The following is a 6,165-nucleotide window of genomic DNA, read 5'->3' on the forward strand; positions in this document are numbered from 1 at the left end:
AAATTGTGGCCGCAGTCCCTTGCAGAAGTTAGCGCTTTGGTCAGAAATCAAGGAAAAACCAGATACAAACCTAGATTTCTCCCCAAAATCTCCATGGCAACTACCAAAAACTTACTAACCATCAATCTGCAAGTTCCCCTGAATAAAACGATACCCCATATGTATGGGTGCACATAAAGACGTGGCCACCAAATGCCCCCAAACAGGGGCAATGCATAAGGGCAATTTCAGTTGAAATTTTGGGGGCTGCGCTCTATGTGCACTACCTGCAGTTTTTCAGTGTTAACCCCCCCTACCTGTGAAATAACCCCCACAAACTATATATTTCTGAAAAGTGCACACCTTCAGCTATTCAGAGACACCACTCTTCTCTTTCTACATGGAAAATTGTGGCCGCAGTCCCTTGCAGAAGTCAGCGCTTTGGTCAGAAATCAAGGAAAAACCAGATACAACCCTAGATTTTGGTCAGAAATCAAGGAAAAACCAGATAAAAACCTAGATTTCTCCCCAAAATCTCCATGGCAACTACCAAAAACTTACTAAACCTCAATTTGCAAGTTCCCCTGAATAAAACGATACCCCATATGTATGGGTGCACATAAAGACGTGGCCACCAAATGCCCCAAAACAGGGGCAATGCATAAGGGCAATTTCAGTTGAAATTTTGGGGGCTGCGCTCTATGTGCACTACCTGCAGTTTTTCAGTGTTAACCCCCCCTACCTGTGAGATAACCCCCACAATCTATATATTTACGAAAAGTGCACACCTTCAGCTATTCAGAGACACCACTCTTCTCTTTCTACATGGAAAATTGTGGCCGCAGTCCCTTGCAGAAGTTAGCGCTTTGGTCAGAAATCAAGGAAAAACTAGATACAAACCTAGATTTCTCCCCAAAATCTCCATGGCAACTACCAAAAACTTACTAACCATCAATCTGCAAGTTCCCCTGAATAAAACGATACCCCATATGTATGGGTGCACATAAAGACGTGGCCACCAAATGCCCCAAAACAGGGGCAATGCATAAGGGGAATTTCAGTTGAAATTTTGGGGGCTGCGCTCTATGTGCACTACCTGCAGTTTTTCAGTGATAACCCCCCCTACCTGTGAGATACCCCCACAATATATATATTTACGAAAAGTGCACACCTTCAGCTATTCAGAGACACCACTCTTCTCTTTCTACATGGAAAATTGTGGCCGCAGTCCCTTGCAGAAGTCAGCGCTTTGGTCAGAAATCAAGGAAAAACCAGATACAACCCTAGATTTTGGTCAGAAATCAAGGAAAAACCAGATAAAAACCTAGATTTCTCCCCAAAATCTCCATGGCAACTACCAAAAACTTACTAAACCTCAATTTGCAAGTTCCCCTGAATAAAACGATACCCCATATGTATGGGTGCACATAAAGACGTGGCCACCAAATGCCCCAAAACAGGGGCAATGCATAAGGGGGGGCTGTGCTCTATCTGCAGTTATTTAGTCTAAACACCCCCATACCTGTGAAATAACCCCCGCAAACTATATATTTCTGAAAAGTGCACACCTTCAGCTATTCAGAGACGCCACTCTCCTCTTTCTACATGGAAAATTGTGGCCGCAGTCCCTTGCAGAAGTTAGCGCTTTGGTCAGAAATCAAGGAAAAACCAGATACAAACCTAGATTTCTCCCCAAAATCTCCATGGCAACTACCAAAAACTTACTAACCATCAATCTGCAAGTTCCCCTGAATAAAACGATACCCCATATGTATGGGTGCACATAAAGACGTGGCCACCAAATGCCCCAAAACAGGGGCAATGCATAAGGGGAATTTCAGTTGAAATTTTGGGGGCTGCGCTCTATGTGCACTACCTGCAGTTTTTCAGTGATAACCCCCCCTACCTGTGAGATACCCCCACAATCTATATATTTACGAAAAGTGCACACCTTCAGCTATTCAGAGACACCACTCTTCTCTTTCTACATGGAAAATTGTGGCCGCAGTCCCTTGCAGAAGTCAGCGCTTTGGTCAGAAATCAAGGAAAAACCAGATACAACCCTAGATTTTGGTCAGAAATCAAGGAAAAACCAGATAAAAACCTAGATTTCTCCCCAAAATCTCCATGGCAACTACCAAAAACTTACTAAACCTCAATTTGCAAGTTCCCCTGAATAAAACGATACCCCAAATGTATGGGTGCACATAAAGACGTGGCCACCAAATGCCCCCAAACAGGGGCAATGCATAAGGGGGGGCTGTGCTCTATCTGCAGTTATTTAGTCTAAACACCCCCATACCTGTGAAATAACCCCCGCAAACTATATATTTCTGAAAAGTGCACACCTTCAGCTATTCAGAGACGCCACTCTCCTCTTTCTACATGGAAAATTGTGGCCGCAGTCCCTTGCAGAAGTTAGCGCTTTGGTCAGAAATCAAGGAAAAACCAGATACAAACCTAGATTTCTCCCCAAAATCTCCATGGCAACTACCAAAAACTTACTAACCATCAATCTGCAAGTTCCCCTGAATAAAACGATACCCCATATGTATGGGTGCACATAAAGACGTGGCCACCAAATGCCCCCAAACAGGGGCAATGCATAAGGGCAATTTCAGTTGAAATTTTGGGGGCTGCGCTCTATGTGCACTACCTGCAGTTTTTCAGTGTTAACCCCCCCTACCTGTGAGATAACCCCCACAATCTATATATTTACGAAAAGTGCACACCTTCAGCTATTCAGAGACGCCACTCTTCTCTTTCTACATGGAAAATTGTGGCCGTAGTCCCTTGCAGAAGTCAGCGCTTTGGTCAGAAATCAAGGAAAAACTAGATACAAACCTAGATTTTGGTCAGAAATCAAGGAAAAACCAGATAAAAAACCTAGATTTCTCCCCAAAATCTCCATGGCAACTACCAAAAACTTACTAAACCTCAATTTGCAAGTTCCCCTGAATAAAACGATACCCCATATGTATGGGTGCACATAAAGACGTGGCCACCAAATGCCCCCAAACAGGGGCAATGCATAAGGGCAATTTCAGTTGAAATTTTGGGGGCTGCGCTCTATGTGCACTACCTGCAGTTTTTCAGTGTTAACCCCCCCTACCTGTGAGATAACCCCCACAATCTATATATTTACGAAAAGTGCACACCTTCAGCTATTCAGAGACGCCACTCTTCTCTTTCTACATGGAAAATTGTGGCCGCAGTCCCTTGCAGAAGTCAGCGCTTTGGTCAGAAATCAAGGAAAAACCAGATAAAAAACCTAGATTTCTCCCCAAAATCTCCATGGCAACTACCAAAAACTTACTAACCATCAATCTGCAAGTTCCCCTGAATAAAACGATACCTATGTCTGGTTGCACATAAGTACATGGCCGCCAAACCTGAAAATGCATAATATTGGGGCTGCACTCTATGCACCCCTTTTTTTTTGCCTGCACCCGAATGAATGGGATACGCTCGGGTGCAGGCACATGTAGCCGATATACGCATGAAAACGCGTGAGAATGCAAAGTCTCGCGTTTTCATGCGTATATCGGCTACACGTGCCTGCACCCGAGCGTATCCCATTCATTCGGGTGCAGGAACAAGTAGCAGGCGTAGGGCTGAATTTTCGGCAAGCGTTTTTCCACTTGCTGAAAAAATCAGCCCTACGCCTCGTGTGGCATCAGCCTAACCCTTGGCAATAGAAACTACCAGAACAATCTTAGCACCTCTGGACCTTTCTAGAACAACTGAAATCAAATGGAATAAAACCACTAAAAGCAATCAAAGAACAATAGTTGCAATGAAATCGGTAAGAGCCCTGGATCCACCAATGTCACTGCAAAAGCAACCTTTTTGGGGGCACTAAACACACAATAAAGAACAATGCAAAGATAAAACACCGTAAAATCCAATAAAACCACCTAAACCAACAGAAGAACAATAATTGCAATGAAATCGGTGGTCAGAGCCCTGGATCCACCAACGTCACTGCAAATTCAGCACCAAATAGCAATAAAAAAAGTTACAGTGCAATAGAATAATTCAAAAACAGAAATCAATTATGAAAATGCCAAAAAAACACTAAAATGCAACCAAATAAATCAGATAATTATAGAGCAAGATCAGAAATAAAGTTTTAGTAAAAAAAAAGACTGCCAAAGAAAGCAAAGACAGAAAGAAAAGAAAAGAAAGAAAGAAAAAAAAAAAAAAAAAAAAAAAAAAAGTGTAAGTGTAAGTGTGTGTGTAAGTGTCTGTGTGTGCTTGGGAAAGTTGTAAATAAGTGTGTATGTGTACAAAAGTGTAATAATGACAAAGATAGAAGAAAAAATGCAAAAAAAAAAAAAAAAAATTTTTTAGACAGTTGAGATAGAAATAAGCAAAATAAACAGTGGTAGAGAGTTGTAGTTCAGCTTACCCAAGGCAGGCAGACGATCAGGGGCGATCAGGGGCGATCAATCCAGCAGGAAGGCAGCAGGGGAGCTCCATCTTGTCCGAAGTGCGCAGCAGGAGTGAGGGAGCCGACAGTAGGCGGCGCTATTTAAAGGGACAGCAGTGGACACGTCATCAACGCGTGTCCACTGCTGTCATTGGCTGGCGACGCGATCGGTGCGGCTGGGGGACCCGGATCGGTGAGTATGTCTTCATTGCTCGTTGCCTAGGGGGATCTGAGGGGTTTACAAGCGCTGCGCTGCTTTAAAAGCAAGCGCAGCGCTTGTAAACCCGACAGTGCCATTGGACGTAGATTCTACGTCCCATGGCACTTTGGTCCCTTGGTACCTGGGACGTAGAATCTACGTCCCTTGGCACTTAAAGGGTTAAAGTTCACAGTTCTGGAAACATTAAGACTGTTCTGTCTTAAAGTTAATTTTCTAGCTGGTGGCATTAATAGCTGCAGCATGTGGTCCCTGATTTTCAGGGAGCTGGGAATGAATACCCCGGTGAAGATATGGGGTTGGTGGGCTCCAAGGTAGCCAGGGCCGGATTTATCTTCAGGGCGCCCTGAGGCCACCCCCGTTGGTCGCCCCGCCCGCCCCCTGTGCGCATGCGCGAACGCGCGACACACCCCCGTGCGCAGGTGCGAGTGGGCATGCGCAAACCTTTAAAGAGGTCCCGACTGCTCCGTATGGAAGCCAAATGTAAAAATTTTGTTGCCGCCCCTAAACTTCTGCTGCCCTAGACCCGGGCCTTTGTGGCCTTTCCACAAATCCGGGCCTGAAGGTAGCGATGCGGGCCAGCCATTGGTGGAGCATGGGAGGCATGACACCTGAGGGGTTAAAAAGTGTACCAGCAGTGCAGGCTGGTCTTTCTGTTCTGTGCTGGTGAGGGGGTATGGTCCGCATCTGACCCTCCCACCCAAAAAAAAAAACAAATTGTGTTGTCGATTCTTGCATGGAGGAGTCAGTATTTATGTTTATATTTGTTAAAGTGGTCTGCTGTGGGTTATCAGAGGCTGGCAAGTGTTAGATGGTGTCAGTATCTCTTTAATCATACTTTTACTTCCAAGTCACTGCTTGTAAACAAGCTCAACAGAACTTCTTTTAATACAACTTTTTCAGGATAGGAGTAACAGTGAGTGCAACAAACCCACAAAAAATAGAGGTTCACTGAGGCTTCATTTTTGATATATGTGTGGAAAACAGAATCTCTTACCCAGGGTTGGGGCATGGGTGCAGAACATAAAGGGCTAGTTGGCCTTTAAATGAACTTTTAGTATAATGTAAACATTGATGTTCTGAAACAATTTCCATGTGGTGTCCAGTTTGGGATTTCAGCAGCAGTGATATTTACCCCAGGAACCAGCCAGTGGCTTGAATGAGAGACTAAAAGACAAACAGGAGAGGGTCTAAACAGCAAGATAAGTAATAAAAACAAAAACAATAAGATTGTGGCCCCAGAGACTAAAATATGTCTGGCTTCCGAGGTCAGTGGCCCCCATTTGAAAACTGAAAAAATAGGAATGCAAATAATTAAAAACCTATGAAAAATAAATAATGAAGACCAACTGAAACAGTTGCTAGGAATAGGATATTTTATAAGGAACTAAAAGTTAATGTGAATATTTAACAATATTTAGCAGTATAGCCAAACCAGTTTCCAAACACCTTCAATTGCTAAAGGCATAGTGCTGCCACAGGAAAAATGTTGCTTGATGCCAATGTTACAAATCGTGTAAAAACATAAACAATAGTT

This window comes from Xenopus tropicalis, chromosome 6 (assembly GCF_000004195.4).
Source record: "Xenopus tropicalis strain Nigerian chromosome 6, UCB_Xtro_10.0, whole genome shotgun sequence".
NCBI lineage: Eukaryota > Metazoa > Chordata > Amphibia > Anura > Pipidae > Xenopus > Xenopus tropicalis.